The following is a 24217-nucleotide window of genomic DNA, read 5'->3' on the forward strand; positions in this document are numbered from 1 at the left end:
GAATGATAATAATAGAATAAGAAAATAACAAACTAATTTGTGGGTTGTCTCCCACTAAGCGCTTTGTTTAAATGTCGCAAGCTCGACAAAGAAACTGTTAAATATAATCTATAGGTCCTGGGGGCGTTTCGTCTAAGTGTAGGATTTGCGAATCCTCGTTGGTTTCCGCATAGTGATAGTGTTTCAGACGTTTCCCGTTTACGGTGAACGGTTCTGTAGATTTTCCTTTTATTTCTACCGCTCCACTGGGAAAGATTTTAGTGATATGAAAAGGCCCTGACCATCTGGATCGTAGTTTTCCCGGGAATAACTTTAGTCTAGAGTTAAATAAAAGTACTGTGTCGCCTTGCTTGAAGATTTTCCTTGATATACGCTTGTCATGCCATTGTTTTGTTCTTTCTTTATAGATTCTGGCGTTTTCATAGGCGTCTCTTCTGAGTTCCTCTAATTCGTTTATGTCAAGGATTCTCTTTTCACCGGCGGCCTTATAGTTCAAATTTAGATTTCTAATAGCCCAATAGGCTTTATGTTCTAACTCTACCGGGAGGTGACAGGATTTTCCATAAATGAGCTTAAATGGGGTCGTCCCTATGGGGGTTTTATAAGCAGTTCGGTATGCCCACAAAGCTTCTGGTAATTTCAATGACCAATCTTTCCTTGAAATGGCGACCGTTTTTTCTAGTATTTGCTTGATTTCTCTGTTAGATACTTCCACTTGTCCACTGGTTTGAGGGTGGTAAGGTGTTGCTATCCTATGTCTCACTCCATACTTAAGTAGTAGTTTTTCGAGTACCTTGGATATAAAGTGTGATCCACCATCACTGACTACTATTCTTGGGATGCCAAATCTCGGAAATATTATATTTTTAAAGAGTCTAGTTACTACTCGGGTGTCATTTGTTGGAGAAGCTATAACTTCGATCCATTTTGATACGTAGTCAACTGCCACGAGTATGTATTTGTTACCGAAAGAGGATGGGAAAGGTCCCATGAAGTCTATCCCCCACACGTCAAAAATTTCTACTTCCAAAATACCTTTTTGCGGCATTTCGTCACGTCTAGATATGTTTCCCGTGCGTTAACATCTGTCACACTCCTTAATAGCCGCATGTACGTCCTTCCATATAGTTGGCCAATAAAAGCCAGCTTGTAGGATTTTAGAGCAGGTCTTGGATGTACTTGTGTGTCCATCATAAGGAGCGGAGTGGCAGTGTTGGATTATATTTTCTACCTCTTCTTCGGGTATACATCGACGGAAAATACCATCGGGGCCTCTTTTGAAAAGTAAGGGATCATCCCAGTAATAGTGTTTTATGTCGTAGAAGAATCGTTTCTTCTGTTGGTAAGATAAAGTAGGTGGGACTATTCCGGCAGCTAAATAATTGACTAGATCAGCGTACCACGGTGTGACGGATATAGCTAAGGTGGTTTCTACTCGTTTGTCGGAGTTGCTCTCTTCCAAAGTAGCTATAAGTTTGTCGTACGAGAAATCATCATTAATTGATGTTCTTTCCGGTTCAAGGTTCTCAAGTCTAGAGAGGTGGTCTGCTATTACGTTTTCAGTTCCTTTCTTGTCCTTGATTTCTAAGTCGAATTCTTGTAGCAACAAGATCCATCTTAGGAGTCTAGGTTTAGCATCTTTTTTTGTTAAAAGGTACCTGATAGCAGCGTGATCAGTGTAGACTATTATTTTGGCTCCTACCAAGTAAGAACGAAATTTATCTAGCGCAAATACCACTGCTAGGAGTTCTTTCTCGGTAGTGGCGTAATTCATTTGCGCTTCATCCAGGGTTCTGCTTGCGTAATATATAACGTGAAGCTTTTTATCCTTTCTTTGTCCTAAAACAGCACATACAGCATAATCACTGGCATCGCACATTATTTCGAATGGTTCATTCCAGTCTAGTGTCTGCATTATGGGTGCTGAGATCAATGCTTGCTTAAGCTTTTGAAATGCTTTTAAACAGTTATCGTCGAATATGAATTCAGCATCTTTCATGAATAGTCCGGTTAAAGGTTTAGTTATCTTAGAGAAGTCTTTGATGAATCGTCGGTAAAAACCGGCGTGTCCTAAAAAGCTTCGTACTTCTCTCACGGTTCCTGGGGGTTGAAGATTTTCGATTACCTCTATTTTGGCTTTGTCTACTTCAATTCCTCTGTTCGAGATGATGTGTCCTAAAACAATTCCTTCTTGTACCATAAAGTGGCACTTCTCCCAGTTAAGTACTAAGTTTACTTTCACACATCGCTCAAGGACTCTTTCTAGGTTTTCAAGGCATTCTTCGAAACTTTGTCCGTATACGGAAAAGTCATCCATAAATACTTCCATGATGTTTTCGAGAAAGTCGGCAAAAATTGCCATCATGCATCTTTGAAAGGTCGCAGGGGCATTACACAGACCAAACGGCATTCGTCTATAAGCGAAGGTACCAAAAGGGCATGTGAACGTTGTCCTTTCTTGGTCATCAGGGTGAATTGGTATTTGAAAGAAGCCTGAATAACCGTCTAGATAACAGAAATGTGAGTGTTTTGCTAATCGTTCTAACATTTGGTCAATGAATGGTAAAGGGAAATGATCTTTTCGGGTTGCTTTGTTTAGTTTCCTATAGTCAATGCACATTCTCCATCCCGATTCGATTCGTTTAGTTATAGTTTCTCCTTTTTCGTTTTCAATAACGGTTATGCCTCCTTTCTTTGGTACAACGTGTACAGGACTAACCCATTTGCTATCAGATATAGGATATATAATACATGCTTCCAATAACTTGGTTATTTCCTTTTTTACTACCTCACTCAGGATCAGATTTAGTCTTCTCTGGTGTTCCCTAGAGGTTTTACAGTCTTCTTCTAACATGATGCGGTGCATACAAATAGAAGGGCTTATTCCTTTAAGATCGGTGATGTGGTATCCTAGTGCGGTGGGGTACTTCCTTAAGATATGTAGGAGTTTTTCTGTTTCGAGTCTTCCTAGATCTGCATTAACTATCACAGGTCGTTCAAGTTCTAAGTCTAGGAATTCATATCTCAGATTTTTGGGAAGTGTTTTCAGGTCAGGGGTTGGTTTGTTAAGACATTGCGTAGGGTCCGGTGTTATTGCTAAACATTGGTTAGATTTGTCTTCTAAAAGATAGTCTGATGATTTGTCTTCTCCTAACTCTGCTTCTTTTATGCATTCATCGATGATATCCATGAAGTAACATGTATCTTCTATTGCAGGTGCTTTCAAGAATTTGGAAAGAATGAACTCAATTTTCTCTTCACCTACTTCGAAGGTGAGTCGTCCTCGTTTTACGTCTATGATTGCACCGGCAGTTTCTAAGAACGGTCTTCCTAGTATAATAGGTGTAATATCATCTTCTCTAATGTCCATAATTGTAAAGTCAGTGGGAATGTAAAACTGACCTATGCGTACGGGAACGTTTTCAAGGATTCCTACAGGATATTTGATGGAACGATCTGCTAGTTGCACAGACATTTTGGTTGGTCTTAATTCTCCCATTTCCAGTTTCTTACATATGGATAAAGGCATAACGCTAATTCCGGCTCCTAAATCGCATAAAGCTTTGTCGATGACAAATTTTCCTATGTGACAGGGTATAGAGAAACTACCCGGATCCTTGAGTTTAGGAGGCATGTTTTGGATTATAGCGCTACATTCGGCAGGGAGTGTAACGGTTTCGCTATCCTCAAGTTTCCTCTTATTAGAAAGAATTTCTTTTAAGAATTTAGCATATGAGGGCATCTGCGTAATAGCTTCAGTGAACGGAATTGTAACGTTTAATTGTTTAAGGAGATCAACAAATTTTCTAAATTGGCCCGCATCTTTGGTTTTAACAAGCCTTTGAGGGTAAGGGATAGGTGGTTTGTAAGGTGGTGGAGGTACATAAGGTTCCTTCTTTTCTAGGGTTTCCTTATTTCTCTCTTCCTTTTCCTTAGGTTCACTTTCCTCAGTTGATTTCTTAGGGTTTTGGTTTTCTATCCTTGGATCAGACGGTCCTTCCACTTCCGTTCCACTTCTTAATATAATTGCATGAGCTTGGCTTCTCGGATTAGGTTGGGGCTGTCCAGGGAATGTACCAGTTGGGGCAGCAGTAGGTGCTTGTTGTTGAGTTACTTGTGATATTTGTGTTTCCAGCATTTTGTTATGGGTAGCCAAGGCATCTACTTTGCTTGCTAGTTGTTTAAGTTGTTCGCCAGTGTGTATGTTCTGGTTTAAGAAATCTTTATTGGTTTGTTGTTGGGAAGCTATAAAGTTTTCCATCATGATTTCCAAGTTGGATTTCCTAGGGGTGTTATTGTTAGGCATGGATGGATTCGGTTTCTGATATCCCGGAGGTATAGATGGGGCTTGATTTGGAGACTGTCCAGGTGCGTACAAAGCATTATTACTCTTATATGAAAAGTTTGGATGGTTCTTCCAATTTGGGTTATAGGTATTCGAGTAGGGGCTTCCTTGAGCATAGTTCACTTGCTCTGCTTGGATTCCAGTCAAGAGTTGACATTCCGCAGGAGTGTGACCTTGGATTCCACAGACCTCGCAATTCTGAGTTATAGCAACCACGGCGGCTGGGGGTGATACGTTTAAACTTTCAATTTTTTGGACCAAAGCATCCACTTTTGCATTAACGTGATCAAGGTTACTTATCTCGTACATGCCAGTTTTCGTTTGAGGTTTTTCCACCGTTGTTCGTTCGGTTCCCCACTGATAGTGGTTTTGGGCCATGCTCTCGATAAGCTGGTAGGCATCAGCATAAGGTTTGTTCATTAGTGCACCACCTGCAGCGGCGTCTATTGTTAACCTTGTGTTGTATAAGAGACCATTATAAAATGTATGAATTACTAACCAGTCTTCCAAACCATGGTGTGGGCAAAGTCTCATCATGTCTTTGTATCTTTCCCATGCTTCGAAAAGAGACTCGTTGTCTTTCTGTTTAAATCCGTTTATCTGGGCTCTTAACATAGCTGTTTTGCTTGGCGGAAAATATCGGGCAAGAAAAACTTTCTTCAACTCGTTCCAGGTGGTGACTGAGTTGGAAGGGAGAGATTGAAGCCATCTTCTAGCGCTATCTCTTAATGAGAAAGGAAAAAGACGAAGTCGAATTGCCTCTGAAGTGACACCATTAGCTTTAACAGTATCGGCGTATTGGACAAATACGGATAAATGAAGGTTTGGATCTTCGGTAAGATTTCCAGAGAATTGGTTCTGTTGCACAGCCTGCAACAGCGAAGGTTTGAGTTCGAAGTTGTTTGCTTCGATTGCGGGCGGAGCAATACTTGAATGCGGTTCATCTTGCGATGGAGCGGCGTAATCTCTAAGAGCACGAGCTGGTTCTGCCATCTCGGGTGAAAGAAGAAGATCTTTGAGATCAGGAAATTCGATAGGAGGGAGATTGTTTTCAGCACGGTATTCCCGAATTCGTCGTAAGACTCGGAGATACAGTTCGATATCGTTGATTCGTAAATAGAGCGGTTCGCCTTGTGAGCGAGTGCGTGGCATACAAATCAACGAAAGAAAGAAAATAGAAGGAAAAGAAACCTTAGTCTCTACAGCGTAACGGAAGAGTTACGATATCGATTAAATAAAAGTCCCCGGCAACGGCGCCAAAAACTTGATCGCTCGACTGTGTGAGTCGAGAATGGGATACAAACTGCAAGTGCACAGTTCTATCGCGTAGTTTTAAAAGATATCGATCCCACAGGGACTTATGAATCGATATACCGTTATCTAAGGTTACTACGTAAAGCTAAGGTGAAAAATGTTTGATTGTTTGGGGAAAAACTAAAGGCTAAACTAAGATCTAGCTTAAATATTAATAAAACGGATATCGGTATGTAGTTCGTCAAAACTAGGGAATCAAGTCTTTGTCGGTTTCTTGGTTTTAAAATAAATCGTTTCGGTTAACTTTATTGGTTAAAGGTTTTATCTCAAACTCTCGCTCTGTTGAATAAACCATGATTTTATATTAATGTAGCTGTCACTTATAATTAAGTCAAAAACCACTTTTTGAAAGCAATAAAGTTGCAGAAACTCTTCTTAAGAAAACACTGACCGTTTTAAACACCCTTATCTCAAACTCTCGCTTTGTTGACTTAGGTTATATAATTAAATCCAAATGCTTAACTCTCGTCCTCACATTCAATCTTTAAAAATACTTTTTGGAAAAGGTCAGAATTCAATTAACTCTAAAACTTGCTCTCGCCCTGATCTAGAATTAATGCCTAACTTACACTGTCCAGTTAAAACCTCAAACTCTCGCTCTATTGACTTTAACTTCTTTATGTCCTTTACTTTTGTAAAAAATCTTGTTATTAAACCTGTAAGTTGAGACCGTAAAAAGATTGATTTTAATTTTAAGTTTAAATAGACCGACTCAGTCTTGATCCCTTATTCTGCTTACTTTACATACCGATATCTAGGCGAATTAGCTAGACATGCTAAACGAACCAGAATACATATCATGCATAAACAGACTCATTCCAGGCAGATAATATAAATAAATAATAAAACAAAACATTAAATAATGATTAAAGAACCTGAATGCGTAATACAATAGTCTTGAACACTCCACCACAAGCCGGTAGGATTTGTTCTTGGATTCTTCAATTAAACAATAAATTAAACCAAGGAAATAAAACTAGAATCTAACGTAAGGTTAGATCCGATAAAAAGTTACACAATAGTTTCCGGTGTAGAAACTATTATGCGAAAAATATCTAAATGCTAAAAAGGGAAAGGTAAATTGCAAGGGAAAAAGAATGTAGAACTTGCAAAAGAAATAAATAAATAAACAATGTTAAGTTGCTGGAAAAGAAAATAAGCAAAAGCGTAAAAAGAAAGAAAATTGGAAAAGCTTCGGCAGTGTGAGCGTGGAAAAACCGAGGAACCCTTTTAGGTTTTTGAAGTAGCTATTTATATTGGTGTTGGTAACTGCTTTTCGTTTCCCAAGGGTCTTCAATGTGGCTAAATGCATGGCGTGGATATAGGACACAAACTCCTCAACGTCTCTTCAAGTCTTCTGAGGGCGTTACTTGCGCCAAAAAGATAGTGGAATGGTGTGACGCTCGTCACACCATGTGTGACGTCCGTCACAAGGCTGCTTTGCGTGACGCTCGTCACGCACCTTGTGACGTCCGTCACAGGTAGTGCCTTTATGTTTTGCGCTTTGGGCTGGGCTTTGGCATTTGGTTCTTTTTCTCTCCTTTTTGCACCTCCTTTTCTTCCATTTTCACTTGTTCTTCAAAATAGACTACCTGAGACAAATAGGAAGAAAATACCACGTAATATCTCATAAAATGCAGTAAACCGAAATAAATAGTCATAGAATTTAATGGAATTAAGTCCTAAAATATGATATAATTTCGTGTTATCATCATGTATTTTGATCGCGAGAGGTTCTATTTCATGGTCCATGAAAAGATTAATCAGAATAATGGTCAACCAACCGGTACATTCAACGTTGATCTTAGGAAACAACACCGCGATTGTGATAAATTTCAGGCATTTCACTTACCTTACTCCCATGTAATCGCACCATGTTCGAGTATACGCCAGGACTACTCCATTAACATACCAGACGTGTTCAAAATTCTTAACGTCTTCAAGGTCTACAAGGAGAGTTTCCTAGGACTTCCCCATAAGGATAATTAACCACAATATGAAGGATTTACTCTTTGCCATGACGACTCTATAAGAAGGAGGAAGAAAGGGCGCCTAAATAGCACCCGGATTAGAATCAAAATGGATAATGTTGAAAAGAAAAAGAGAAGGTGTGGGATTTGCCGCGAAATATGACACATGCGTAGGAAATGTTCAAATGTTGCAGGACCCTCTAGATGATTATGTTGTTTTTTTATTATCAACTATTATGCATGTACTATATATCAACCCTTGTGTATTAATAATGTCTTTTGGAAACAAACATTATGGAATACATTTGATAATCAAAGGCTTCTGGTTACAAAGTACAATCACAATAACTTAAATTCATAGAGCTTATTAACTAACTAATCAACAACAACAACCAACACAAGTGGACCTTCTACTCCTCTGTTAACTTCACCATTATGTGCTGAAAACATACACTAAACATCTACATCATTTTCTATACGATCCACGTAATACATGTACGTACCATCAGGGCTTGCATCAGTCAACGTTATGTATGGACAACGATACTCTACTTTTCTCACCTTCACACGACACCTGCCCAATTATTGAAAACCAGTGTGGATGACTGCAATCAGTGTTCTGAAATTCCATTGTGGATCTAGGCAAACACTGATTTTTTTTGTCTTGTCCATAAAACACAAGACCCCATATAGACATTCTTACCAAAATAATTTGATGTGTGATCTGAATTACATTTCCACAACTCATGCTATTTATGAAAAATTAATACATGAATACTCAGTCATTCATTGGTCGAGACACTACAAACACAGAGCAATTCCTCGGTCAATGAATGTCATGAGTGATAACTATATTATTTAAAAATAATATTAATTAATTAAATCTATTAAACTAATTTTAAAAATAAAAAAATAAAAACACTTCATTCACTCGGCCATCCATTGGCCGAGTTCTTTCATGGCGAAAAAGTGGTGGCAGGACTCGTCCAACCAATGGGCGTGTCAATACTAGCCAATTCACACCTTCAACAGCCCATCCATCCATTGGACGAGAGGACACTGCAAATTAGGGCATTTTGGGAATTAATTATCAGAGTGGGGTATATTGGGAATAAAATTTGAAAAAGAGGGCAAGACAGTAAAAAAGTCATCTTTTAATGAGTTGAACCCTGGTAGGCAGTCTATTAAGCATGAATCTCCAAGCGAATACCTTAGTCTTGGAAGGGACTCATCTTATTCTACCTTTGAAAAGTTGGATATCTTTAAGAATTGTACTCAAGTTGTCCAAATCTTATGTGATCATTGCCTTTTCTATCTCAGTACCACCATTGAGTTGCACTTCCCACACTCAAGAACTCTCACTCCAATGACCATTGTCCTTCAATTTCCCATCTTGGTTAGTTGTTCTTCTGAATAGCTCGGGATATTGATTAGCTAGAGAGATCAGCCCTCCAAAATTTCCAAAAAGTGATTTGAGCTCCATAAATATTTAATAAATTATTTAATATTTTAATTATTAATGATTAATTAATTTATTTCAACTATAAATCACTTAATATTACATTAAATGCTTCAATATTAATATTTCAAATTATATAATAAACAAATTTTTACTTCATATTAATAATTATGGTTGAAATAACTACTTGATTAACTAATTTTTATCTCAAACTATTTAATAATTATTTGATATTTTACTTTTATTGATATTATGAAATGATATTAATATTATTAAATATTTTATTAAACATTTCAACTATTATATATTAAATAATTATGTCATATTATTTCAACTACTTCATATTTCAACTATTAATATTTTAGCTATTAATATTTCAACTATTTAGTTTATTAACTATTTATTCTATTAAAAATTACTTTATTAAATATTAAATATTTAGTCTATAAAATATTAATCTATTAATAATTATTTTGTTAAATATTAAATATTAAATATTTAGTCTACTAATAATTATTTTATTAAATACTAATTATTTAGTCTATTAAATATTTAATCTATTAATAATTAATATACTAAATATTTAACATTTATTAAATATTTAATACTTAATATTTAATAAAATATTTATTAATAGATTAAAGTTTTATAAACTATAAAATTAATATAAAATAAAAATTAGTTTTTGATATAACAGAAATATTAATGCTGAAGTACTTAATGTAATATTAAATAATTTATAGTTAAAATAAATTAATTAGTCATTAATAGTTGAATATTAAGTAATTTTTTAAATACTGAATTTTTTATGGAATATATATACTTGTTACAATGTTTCTATCCGATGAAATTATTGATCTAGTAAAAGATAGTTGTTTGTAATAGTAAAGATTATGAGTTTAATCCCTCGTGGGAACAAGTTTTAAATTTTTTTCCTTTTTAAGATTATTGCCCCCAAACAAAATTGTTCAAACTATAAACTAAGAAGTTTTTAGAATAAAACAATTTAGATATATAGTTCGGTATTCTAATATATTGTAGCTATTGATCTAGATTTACACCTATAAAATATAGTATAAACACCACTCATAGTATTTTATGGGATATGGGACGATGAAATATTTTCTTAGTTTTTGCAAAAATTTCTTTATAGGTAACTTTTATTCGTAGAGAATTTTTTTTTAAGACACTAAATGAAATAGTCGAAAAACTTAATGAGAAAAAAAGGGAGAAGGGGTTTCGAATATTTATTGAACAGAAAAAAAAAAGTGAAAAGGAAAAAACATCGAAGCTTTTGATGTTTTTTGAGAACTGATTGAAACTCTATATATATGACCATTATGAAAAAGTAATGGTAGGAGAGAAGATTGGGAGTTGATCTTAAACTATAAGAAAATATGATCAAAAATAAAAATAATACATTGGTTATTTAGTACTCATAATCGATTATGCATTAGGTCTAATCAATTATGTACTTCATAAAAACGATAACCCTAATTCCGAAAAAACTTACAACGTCTATTATCCTAATCGATTAAGAGTGTCATTAATTGATTATTAAGTTTTATGCCTAGCACTAATTGGCTGGCTAAGGGCCTAATCAACTAAGGAGTGTATATAAGCCTTCTAAATATTTAGGAACACATTATATCAATTCTACAAGCATCTTGATGATTCCTCTAAGGCTTTTAAGGATTTTTATAAAACATAGAGGTTAAAGACACATTTAGGTGAGTGTGCCCATTGCCTTAATAATTTAGGAATTACTCTAATATATTTTACAAGACTTTGATCACTCAAATACGAACCGAGCGAACAATTCAAACAACTCAGTGAAACTTTTATCTGTCCACCCACATTTTTTCTTAAGATTATGTAGTCTTAACACATCTGAAAATTTTGTGAAACTTTTGCATCCCGGATATAACGACTCTTTCATGTCTTTTTGCAAAGTATCTACGACATTAGCATTCTTGAAAGAATCTATCCAAATATCAAGAATCATGTCTTCTAGAGTATCATTCTTAAATTCATCATCATCTTCAACTGTAGGTGACAGAGGTCTTTTTTTTGTCACTTTCTCATGTCATACCCATTTCGTATAATTTTGAATAATTTCATCACAACTTAAGTGATTGAATATTTCATTCCTTAGATGCTTGTGCATTTTTCAGCAAATTTTACTAGGACACCAAAAAATCCCCTTCTCCTTAGGAAGGTTTTTCTTCTCGAAAAATCAAGAAATTAAATCACTTCATTCTCATACTCTTTACTTAATCTATTGATTTTCATCCAACTACGATCCATAATCACATACAACTTCTGAAAATAAAATAAAAATAGCACACAACCAACAATAACTATCAGAACAACAAAAATATCATAACAACATTATAGTAAACAATATAAGTCTCAAAAACCATAATAACAACAACAATCACATATTGCAACAACATCAACGACGACAACGATGACCTACGACTACAACATCATCGACATAAAAAACAACAACACTAATGGATAATTTGTACATATCGGAAATGTGATGAGAGACTCAACGGAGAAGAATTCAAGCTTACTTCCTCCTCAGAGAAGAAGGGTGGTGGTTATGAGTATTGGGAAACTCCTTCGTTTGCTAGAGAAGAATAGGTTCCTTTCGTTCGCTAGGGTGCAAAAAGTGAATGAGACAAAATAGTATGACTCTGAAGGAATAAAATTTGTTTTTAGAGTTTTTATCTCGATTTTCTTCAAAAATCGATGGATAATATCCAACGTAAAATGTATAAAAAATAAAGGCATCTTGTTAGTTGTAAATAAAACATAAAAATTGTAGAAGTTGGGAATCGAAGCTCAAACACCGAATAACATTTTACGTCGATTTTTCTAAAAAATCAAGGTAAAATATAAAGTTTTTTAAAAATAATATTTAGCGCATTCCAGATTATTTGACCTCGATTTTTCAATAACTAAGGTGAAAGTTACGTCATAAAATATAATATTTATAATAGTGACACGTCATCAATCAACATAAATTCTGATTCCACGTCAGAAGAGTAATATTTGTTAAATAAAAGAGAAATCTAAAACAAAGAATTAAATTATATAAAGTTCAACCTTAGTTAATGGTGAGTTTCTCTTGTATAGCATATAGGGAGCAACACCAATCAAGGACAAGGTCCCCTCCACGCAAATATATCCCTTTCACCATTCAAATCAATATACTAGTAAGTGCTAACATCAATATATGAACTGTGGTGTGTGAGAATGACCTTACTTGTGTTTGTTTCCTACACATACATGCAAACCTATGAGAGATATCGGTAGATTTTTATTATATGAAACTTAGTGAACAAAAATTAGTATTTCTTGTTGGAGAGGTGAATATCTCAACTAAGAGTATCTCTAATGGTGTTATTTATTTTTGTATTTATTTTTGGGTTGATTTGAAGCAACTCATCTAATTTTCAGTATAGCTGTGAAAAACTCATTTTGGATACCATAATTTTAACTCATATATAACTATCCATTATTAAAAAGAATTATTTTATTGTCACTTGAATTTAAAACTATGTTGCATGCTAATGCAACCGTAGCAGCAGCTGGAGAAAGAACTTCTCTCTCCAATAGTGAAAAGTGACTTTTGAATTGTGTTATGCTGGAGCAATACTTCAAAGCTTCCATTGGAGATACTCTAATATAATACAGAGGGTATGTATGGACAACCATTCACATCTATAATAAAATATTTATTAAGTATACAGATAAAAAATTATTAAAATAAAAATAATCTAATTTCAATTATAGAGGACAACAAAAATCACTAAAATTGTATGATTTTTTTATTCAGTAAAATTTATGATAATAAAAAATCATTTCTACATATTTATGTAAAAACATATTTAATCAATTTATAAACGACGTATTTTTCGTGTATATATTTTGTCCGTACTTATATATCAATGACATATACTTATATAATTATTATTTTAATTTTATAAGTTTAATTAATAATCATGATTAAATAATAAAAAATGACTCATTTTTTATTTATTTAAATCAATAGCACATTTTTTTAATGTATTTTTGGGAAATATAATTTTTGCAGTATGAGAAAATTATATTAACATTCATTCACTAAAACTAAAAAAAATCAAAATCACACACTTATGTAAAAATATTATTAATTAACTAATTAAGAAATGACACATATTTTCCTCGTATTTATATTAATAGTATATTTTTTCTCATACATAAATATGTCCCCTTATTTACATCAATGTTATACATTTTTGCATGCAGTCATTATTTTAATTATATAAAACTCAATTAATACTATATTATAGTGTAAACATATTTAGGTCATTACAAGATGACACACACTTTTTTATATTTAGATTAGTAGCTCCATTTTTCTCATATAATATAATTTTTGCATTAGGTGATAACAAAAAAAAATTAAAATTGTATTACATTTGGCTCACTATAAAAGAATATTTGATTCACACATTGTTGTAAAGATATTTTCTTTATCAATGTGTAAATGATACATTTTTCTCGTATTTGAACTAGTGAATATTTTTTTCGTGTATTTATATCAATAACACATATTTTGATAATTACTATTATAATTATATTTATTTTATAAGTAATACATACTTAGTTAAGGAACACTTAGGCATTTATGTTATTTTATTATTAGGAGTTTGAACATTTCTAATATGATAAAGAGATTTAATGTGTCATCTATCACCATGATAATGACATACAGTTTGATGAATTTTTTTTTCTTCCGTTTTTCTTAAAAATGAATCCTCTACTACTGAGGAAGTAGAACTAGTAGTCGATAGTGAAATATCATGAGTCAGTTGTTCTTTTGATATTTTTAATTTTAGATTTTAAAGTTGGACAAGTAATACACTATATTTTTTCTATCTTTTCAACTAAAGTGTCATAAACATTAAAATATTCATCAACTAGAAATGTATACACATTTTTTAAGGAATCCAAAGAGCTATTAAGATCATTAATCTCATTTTCAAGTTTTTCAAACACTTTCTTTTAGAGAGAATTTTTCTTCAAAAACATTTATAAAACATGCATACATATCATCAAACGCTTTTGATAATTCTCGATATGAAGGTATATTTTTAGGATCAGAAGTATATACCTATGAGTCCTTCACCTTTCTTTTGTGTCATTAAACATAAATTAGTACATTCATTATCCGAGCTTGAGCAAGAATCTGAGGAGGAACTCTCATCCTCTTCTTTCCACGCGATATAGGCTCTACGACCTTTGGCGCTTTTGCTATTTGTCTTGTAGAATTCCCTATCATTATTTTTATAATGTTTAGTGAGATTTGGACAGGTTATATTATAATATCCCAAATTTCCTCACTCATAACATGTGATATCATCATCCTTTTTCTTATGTTCTCTTTTAGGCGGGTGAATCTTTGGAAAATTTACCAACCTTTGTCGAAATGCTTGAGTTTGTTTCTTTTCAAGTATCAGTTTTAGCGTCTAACGAATAAACTCATCTCCTCTTCTTTAGGCGCTTCTTCGTCATAATTATCACTTTCTTTCTTTGACGTGTTTGCTTTAGATGAAAAAGATTTCAAAGAAATATCCCTTTTCTCCTCTTTACCTTTCTCTTTCTTTTTCAACTTTACTTCGCTATCCGTGTGTCGTTTCATCTCATTTTCATGTTCGGAAAGTTTTTCAAACAACTTTGTGATGTCCAAAGTATTAAGATAGTTAGATTCTTTTATGACGGTAACCTTTGGTCGTCATTCCCGTAACACCCTAAACCCCAAAATTTATTTAAAAAGATTTACATGACAATTTATGGTATCACCAACAACAACCCTTCGAAACATATCAAATCATTTTAAACTACGCAGCGGAAAAACATTTCAAAGAAACTTCATAAATAAAGTAATAAACTTCAAAATTAAAAAAAACAATATCAACTCGAAACATAACAACTCTCGTCCCCGATGTTATTCGATCAGAGCATTAAAAATCCCTAATGTGGGATAAAGTGATAAATAACAAAATGAAGAGAAGCTCCAACGAGCCACCTCCCACGCATATCAACAATGATAACTCCAAAGTATTTGCAAGACGTCCATGGTGGACAACATGGAGCAAATGGGTGAGAAACAACATTCGATATGAATAGTGTAAAGAATATGAAGGTAGAGAAACATAGAGCATAATACACATTCAATGCACAATTAATATCACCATAATTTCACACCCAATCACAACTATACACAATTATATGTTTGAGGACTTGAGCAATGAACTCTCTTTATAGGTTGATTGAGCAAGGAAGTCGCTTGTCTGAGGACTTGAGCAAGAAAGTCTCTTTCTAGGTTGATTGGGCAAGGAGTTCTCTTGTCTAAGGACTTGAGAAAGGAATTCTCTTTCTAGGTTGATTAAGAAAGGAAATGTCTTGTCTGAGGACTTGAGCAGAAGTCTCTTTCTAGGTTGATTGAGCATTAAAGTCTCTTGCAAGTGTGCTTGAGAAATTTGTAACTTGTTTGGTTATAGTGAAAAAAAATTATTAGGGTAAGAGGATTGAACTACTCTTAGTTAAGGAGAGGAACTAGGATAATATTTGTGTGTTGCTTGCATTTACTCTGAACATTATATTTCTGTCATGTGTTTGATTATGATATCAGAGTCTGAACATTGTTTAGAATCTAAACTTTCTGGTTCATAAGTGAAATAATTTGTTTTAAGAATACACAATTCAATCCCCCTTCTTTTGTATTTTTCTCACCTTTATTGCCCATGCCTTATGCAATTAAGCTTCTGCTATCTTCCAGGTTTACACTTGTCTTCTTGTTTGAGTTAAAGTCAGTCAACCACCCATTGTGTCCAATCGTGTGGTTAGAACAACCAAAGTCTAAATACCACACATCAGAGGTTGGAGCCCCTTCAGAGGTAGTTATCATCAGATAATAGGATCTGAATCTGAATCATCTTGCACCATATTAGCTTCCTCTACACTAGTCTTTTTCTTTCCATTTCCAAACCAGAAATCTAAAGCAAATTGACCACACTTCTCATAATTGAAACATTGAATCTTTCTCTTGTCTTGAAACTTTTTCTTCTTTTGAAATTTGCTAGATCCTCCTCCTCGTTTAGAGGATTCATATCATTCTTCAAACTTCTTCTTCTCTTTGCTATCTTGTATGGCTTCTCTATGGTGTTTTCCTTTTCACTGTGTCCATCTTCTCTTCATGTCATAAGAACCTCCCTTTCTTGAATTAGCAATCAGGGCCTATTCAGAATCTTTATCTGTTTCTCTTTGATTCAGTCTCAGTTCTCTGGCTTCTAAAGATCCTTGCAGATCCTCCATTTTCATTATTTCCATATATTTGGATTCCTTAATTGTTACTACTATCATATCATATATAGGAGTGAGACTTTGAAGTATATTTTCAACCTTCATTTGCTCTATCAAAGTCTCTCCATAATTCTTCATCTGATTGATCAAGTTTTGAATCCTTGTGAAGAAATCTAATATTGATTCACCCTATTTCATATGCAATATCTCATACTCTTTCTCAAAGACTAGAGGCACACCCTCTTGATCTTGGCATCTCCACCATAGTATTTTTCCAGCATATCCCATACTTCTTTCAAAAATGCAGCCTGAGCTATTTTATCAAACACCTTCGCTTTAACACATTGGTGAATGTAAAATAGAGCCTTCTGATCTTTCTTCTTGGATTCCTTGTATGCCTCCTTTTGAGTGTCAATGGCATTTTCTGCAAGCGTTTGAAGCCCATCTACTATATACTCAGACACATCTTGAATATTGAAGATGACTCTCATCTGAATTCACCATTATTCCCAATTCTTTCCATCAAGAACTGGAAAATTTGCAGGAAAGTTATTGCCTATTCCAACCATCGCTACAATTACTATTGAATCTGGATCAGAATCGATCTCGTGATACCATATGTTGGTGTTTACATCTTGCGAATGCGGAAGTTAATTGAGAGAAAGATAGAGAGAGTGTTTGAGTGGAAGGGAAGAAGAGAGAGTAATGAATATTGACTGGGAAGAGAAAATTGTTATTTGAAGAGAGAAACTGATACATATAATAACCAACTAACTAAGTTTAAATTAATACACAACAAATATATAATTGAATTTGAAAAATTAATTGGAAAAAAATTCATGACAGCAAAACATTCATGGAAAGATTTGAGATTTTCAGCATAAGTGATTTTTTTTATTTTATAGATAGCCTAAAAGAAATGTGATAGGTGATAACTATTTGTAAAAAAACATTTGCTAAAATATATACTTCTAAGGGCCTCCAATTAATTTGCAGAAAGTGTTTCCTCAAAAACACTTGAATTACCCACAATATTTGTCTAGGACAGAACATATTGAAAATCTTTTAATTGTAATTATGTAAATAAATTAAAATATGTTAATCATACAGTTACTTGCTATTCAAGTAACAACTTTTAATTGTAATTATGTATCTTTGTGATTGGTTTATTAAGTGCTAGTAATTTTTATTTTTTTCAAGTTAGTTATGGAAGTTAGTTAGAGTTGATAACTAACTTCCTCTTTAATCTCTCCATATGTAAAATGAAGATTTTCATTCTTTTCTCTCTTTCAATCAATAAAGATGACTTTGTTTATTCATCAAGTCATTACTTTAACATAGAATTAGTAGAAAATTTTTCCCTTGTGATACACTCTTTATCCACTTCTTCTTCCCCTTTCTATCAACCTCCAATGGCAATTGCCAAACATGATAATATCTCCACCAATTTTTCCAATCCATACTATCTCTATCCTACTGAAAACCCTGCCCTTACCCTTGTTAATCCTCCATTAGACCACAAGAACTATCATTATTGGCCCCGATAAGGGCATGCGTCCCACTATATTTTTAAGAAAATTTTATTATCATTATATATTTATATGACAATTGATAAAAAAAATATTTATTTTAAATATAATAATCTATCATATAATTGAAAGAGTCTTTTGCTATGAATTTACAATTTAAAATTATATGTAAAATTACATGATATATAGGTAAAATTACACTAAAGGTCTTTTAAATTATTTTTGTGTAATAGATTAATCCTTTAAGTTTTTGTGTGTATCAACCCGGTCCTTTAAGTTATCAAACGTGTGCACTGTTACTCTTTTTTTAATAGTGTGAATGTGCAAATTATGAATGCAATTATTTTGAGTGTATGAAAATGATGAAGTGCAACCAAAAATACAACAGTCACAAATTTATAAATGTTCTAAACATGAAGAAAAAGATTTGAAATAAATCTAAAGGACCAAGTTGTTAGAAAAAAAAAACTTAAATGACCAATCTATTACACAAAAAGCGTTGGTTCTTGGGAGATTGCTTCTATAGACCCACCTCACAGTTGAATTGTCACTAATGTTGTACAAGATCACCAAAAATTAAGCATTGAATTGATATATCAAGATATTTTGCCGCTTTTTAACAAAGACCCATCAGTGAATGTGAGTATAATAATATCTCATATCGTCACACGATATAATTATACCCCCTCTTACAAGAAGGGGTGGATTACAAGGGCAAATATTGTTGAACAAGTATTTGGCAACTCAGAGGATTCATACAAAGAATTGCCACGGTTTTCATGGGCACTTAAAACATACGCACAGGGGCCTGTTGCAATTATGGAGACATTGTCAGCATTTACGCCAGACGGAATTTATGTTGATGGAAATAAAATATTTCACCGACTCTTTTGGGCGTTTCAACCATGCATCAAAGGTTTTTCATTCTATAAATCTATTATTCGAATTGATGGAACATGGTTATACGGAAAATACAAGGCACCTTGCTTATGGTCGTTGCATAAGACGACAACAATAATGTACTTCCCATTGTCTTTGCTCTGATTGAAGGTGAAACTGTTGGTGGTTTTGGTTTCTTTCTTAGTCATCTCAGAACACATATCGCTCCACAAGTCAATCTCTGTTTGGTTTCAGATAGACATGCTCCTACTGAGAGTGCTTACAACAACCATGATAACGGATGGCATAATCCTCCTTCTACCCATGTCTATTGCATTAGACATATCGCACAAAACTTCATGTGTGCAATCAAAGACAAGAACCTTCGCAAAAAATGGTGAATACAGGGTATGCTCTAACTCAGTCGTCATTTCAACATTACCGTGGCGAAATTAGATTGTCAAATACAGATGCAGGAAGGTGGGTGGATAACATACCATTAGAGCAGTGGACAAGGGAATTTGATAGAGGATATCGATGGGACCACATGACAATAAACCTTGTGGAATGCATGAACGACATCTTCAAAGGCATTAGAAATCTACCAATAATCGTATTGGTGAGAACAACCTATTTTAGGTTGGCATCGACCTTCGCAACCTGAGGCGAAAGATGAAGTGCAGTGTTAATGCCGGGTCAATTATTCAGTGAATATTGTATGAAAGTGATGAAAGTGGAAACTATCAAAGTTAGCACACACGCGATTATAATCTTTGACTGTTATAGGCAAAATTTCAGTGTATAGGAAACAATGGACCACAATGAGGGGATGCCAAATTTATCCTATGTTGTCAGAATAAACAGAAGTTGGTCCGACTGTGGAAAGTTCCAGGCCTTCTGTATTCTTTGCTCCCATGTCATTGCGGCATGCGCACATACTCTCTAAGACGTTTACAACCATCTATCTGATGTTTACAAGGTCATTACCGTCATGAATGTCTATAACGAAAGCTTCTCAATGCTAGCAATGGAGGAATATTAGCCTCCATATCAAGGGGACATAGTTTTGCACAACGATGAGATGCGAAGAAAGAAAAAAGGACAGTAAAACAACACACGTATTAGAACAAAAATGAATACAACTGATAAAATGATAAGATTATGTAGTATATGTCGTCAACCCGGACACAATAAGAAAAAATGTCTCAATCTCAGAGCAACCTCTACATCATAATTTAGTACCTCCTTTCAATTTTTTTAACCTTTGATTTTGATATATTAATAACTTTTTGTTACAATAAGGTTAACAACAAACATCACTCCAACTTAAACACACTTAAAACTGAACAAGTCTAAATAAACAACACAAACAACAGATATCAAAATAGATAAAAATACTTAACCACAACATTTAAAAACAATATTTCTAACTGATTACAACAATCAAACTGATATCATTTGGTCCAAACATCACTTCTCTGGCATCCTTATCATTTTTAACTCACACTCATCCACGAAAGGCATCGAGTTTCTCAATACTTCTAATTTTTTCGCCTTCAGGTATGTTTCCGTATAACCAACGAACCAACTCCCTCTGTAGTTGCTCGAAACGACAGATGTTCCAGAAGAGCATCTCCATCGGAGACTTGTCCCTTGAATAAATCAATTTTCCATGGCGGTGACCAAGACGAACCATATTTGCAATATAATTAAAAGAGATGTCGAAAAATGAATTAAACAACAACTCTATTTATACAAAAAAAAATTACACAATACACAGAGGAACCAGATCAATTGGTGTCGCCTTTTATTTTTTACACACAGACGTTAATTGGATGGACAACACCATCTGTTGTACCCAATTCAATTGACGCTTCATCTTTAAATTTAAGGGTTGCATAAATGTGGATATTTTTTTAAAAAATGGATTATTTGAGTAAAAAATTCTAGTTAATAATATGAAAATAAAAAAATTATATTTAAAACAACATTTAAAGAAAATATATATTAGTCACAAATTTTTCATTTTTTTCATCACATTATCCAAACACTATATTGATTATGATATCAAATAGTTTTAGTCATTTTCCAATCACAATCGTAAGAGATTGAAGTGTGACATTCCTTATCAAATTCAATATCAACCATGGTTAAACCATCTAACTATTGCTATATTTTTCTTAACGAATACTCTAAGCACATTGTTTAATATATTTCTTAATATGAAAGGGATAGTGTGTGGATGAGAATGAGTGATGAATACATTGATGTTGATAGATACTCCTAATAAAGAAGGATCAAAGAAGGTGTGAGCACACGTGTGCATGCGCGACAGTTCTCAGACACGTGGGACCAGTTGATCACGTGTGGGTGTAAAATGAAACATGTTAAAGCAAAAGATAAGTTCAGAAGCGCACTATATATTTGTCCAAGTCATGAATTCAAATCTAACCGGCTCGGACCGGAAAACCGGTCGACGGTTTAAACCGGTCGAGTTGTAAAGATGCTGATGTATGTACTTTCTGATAATGACCAGGAATATTGGAACAAAATAAAGCGATTGTTTCTCTTTTTTAACCAATGAAAAAGTGATTATTAATTTTGATTATATTTTTTATCATAAGGATTTGATTTGTGAATCTTGAGTTATACTTTGTTTCTCATCTCGTATTAGTTGAACATCTCCGTCTTATTGTATGAATACATGGCTTGATGTATTATTATTAAACAATAAGCAAGAGAATATTTTAACTTATTTTATTGTAAAGAATCTAATCATTGTTTACTTTTATTCCATTTGTCAGTTTAACTAATTAATATTTTCACTTTTGTTATTTCTGAGAAAATAATGTTTGAAATAATACGGGTATGTGACTTATCCCATATAATTTATTTATTAATAAATAATGTGCGTCTGCTTACCTATACATGCATGCATGTATTTTAGAAAGAAATAAAAAACAAAGTTAACAGCACAAACTATATGATTAGGTGAATTATTTGCTTTATTTGCTTTATTTTTGTTTTTATTAAGTTTTTATATAAATAAGATTGAAATTTTAAGTGACAACAAAAGGTTCTCGGTACAATATTAAAATAAACAAAATTAGCTGTTCAAAACAATTCCATAAAAAAACTGAAAACTACACCATACCTAAACACAGATTACAAGCTACAAAAACATCTTTAAAATTCAAAAATCACTTTAAAAAAAGACAATTAGCTAAAACAACAATGTCCCTCGTTCATTTAACTGGCTAATATATATATATATATATATATATATATATATATATATATATATATATATATATATATATATATATATATATATATATATATATATATATATATATATATATATATATATATATATATATAACCTTGAATTATTATTATTTAAAAAATGTTTTTTTAATTATTAAAGTGTAAATTTAACTGAGTTGAGTTTTTGGAATAAAAATAAACAATTACACAATTATAAAATTTTATATTAAAATTTCAGTATTATTTAATACAAGACCATTTATAATGTCTAGCTGTTTAATTAATGAAGGAATTTTCTACATTTTCTCTATAAAATAGATAACAGAATTCTCTTTATATATATGTCTTACTGGTTGATTAATGAATGGATTCTCTACATTTCTTTTTCTATAAAATAGAAAATATAATTCTCTCTATATCTCCTAGCATTTATTTTCTCATGTTTTATTTAGAGAATTATGTACACCTTAAAATTCTCAATATTATCCACTTTGTTCATAATTTAAAGATTAATCAAATTTTGATGGAATAAATTGTGTCATTTGAGTCGGCCGCATCATAATGACCATAATTGATTATTTATTTTGTAATTAAAATCAAGTTAAGTGTAGTTCTATTATCCTTCAATATGATTTAACATGTTTTAATAAGATGCTTCCTAAGTTTTATATCACTAGGGTCCCAACCATGTGTCTCCCTAAAAGTATTTGTAAAAAAGAGACCTCATATCTCATCTCGAGCCTCTATAACTTCATATGGATCCCTTAGATATAAGTACCGGGGGATTATCACCATTATCTATAGAACCTTCTCCATACTTAGATTTCTCACTAAGTACAATAAAGTTGGATTTGTGTTGTTAAGTTCTAAGGGTTCAACATTTAGGATATTAGAATTCTCGTTTATCAGTGATACCCAAGAATATTTGCCATCAGGCCCATTCATTAAGTTTTTACGTATATTTTCTATAATTTCCATAATGGATATTGGAAAGATAAACAACAAATGTAAAGAAAATCTCTATAAGTAGTACCTGAGTAAGAAGAGAAGCGAAAGAACGATTAAAATCAAAAGGAATTTAATAATGCAGATGAACTAGGCTCAATTGACCAAACAAGAAGAAAAACATGTCAAGATTAGGTTTCACTAAAGCTTAGGAGAAGAAGAATAGGAAGAATAAAAAGCTAACAAAGAGTATAAGATTCAGTTGTGAAAGGGGGTGAAAATTGTTTGAAAGGCCAAAACAACCTTTATATAAAGGAGTCAAATCAAGCAAATCAACGCTACAGAATGAAAGAAAATGGATGATAAAAAATCAACAGTTCATATGACACCTCAAAAATGTAACAACACTTGAGTGCACTCGAGCACTCTAGGGGAAAACACCATGCCCTAACCTAAGAACCTAGGGCTACGTGTGAAGAAAATCTGTGAAACATCTCAATGATAAGATTGACATTTAATGCAATTGTCTCAACACAAGATCCCAGTTAGGAGTACTCAACCCAGTTTCATGAAAGACTTCTCCGTGCACCACACCATAACAATCCTTGGGGTGATTGTTTTTGGCTGACCACATGCCTATTTACCCATTGCACAAATACCATAGCGTTAATGACAAAAAGGTATGATTCCATCATGCGCAAACATACAATTGATTTGGCCGTAGGAATGCTAACCTTACAATTTCATCATACGCAACCGCGTCAGAGTAGCTCGCACCACTACATCAAGAACCCGCACAAACAATTATTGTTCTATAATCGAACATAATCCTTCAATAATAATATAAAATATCATATTTCTATTTATTGATATGCCAACTTATCTTGATCCATTAGAAATAAATCTATGTATTTGATGAGAATATTGAAACTAGAATTGTGGAACAAACTAAACAAAATGCATTTCCTAAAAAGTAATTAACTAACACAAATAACGTGCGAGCTTTCCTTAACTATAATAACAGTAAAATCTAGCTCGACAAGAAAAAATGTTTAACTTGATAAAAGCTCAATTAGTTATATATTTATAACATAACTCGTGTTATTTCCATTACTCTGAGAAACCTCCCAATGAGAGGAGTAGAGTTGTA

The 24217-nt window shown here is 33.1% G+C and overlaps 1 pseudogene; it reads left to right on the top strand.

The window, feature by feature from the left end:
* The first annotated feature begins 4853 nt into the window (after window positions 1–4853).
* Window positions 4854–4953, top strand: LOC127077276 (uncharacterized; annotated as a pseudogene).
* The last annotated feature ends 19264 nt before the right edge of the window (window positions 4954–24217 follow it).

The sequence above is a fragment of the Lathyrus oleraceus genome, chromosome 4, assembly GCF_024323335.1.
Source record: "Lathyrus oleraceus cultivar Zhongwan6 chromosome 4, CAAS_Psat_ZW6_1.0, whole genome shotgun sequence".
NCBI classification, from domain to species: Eukaryota; Viridiplantae; Streptophyta; class Magnoliopsida; order Fabales; family Fabaceae; genus Lathyrus; species Lathyrus oleraceus.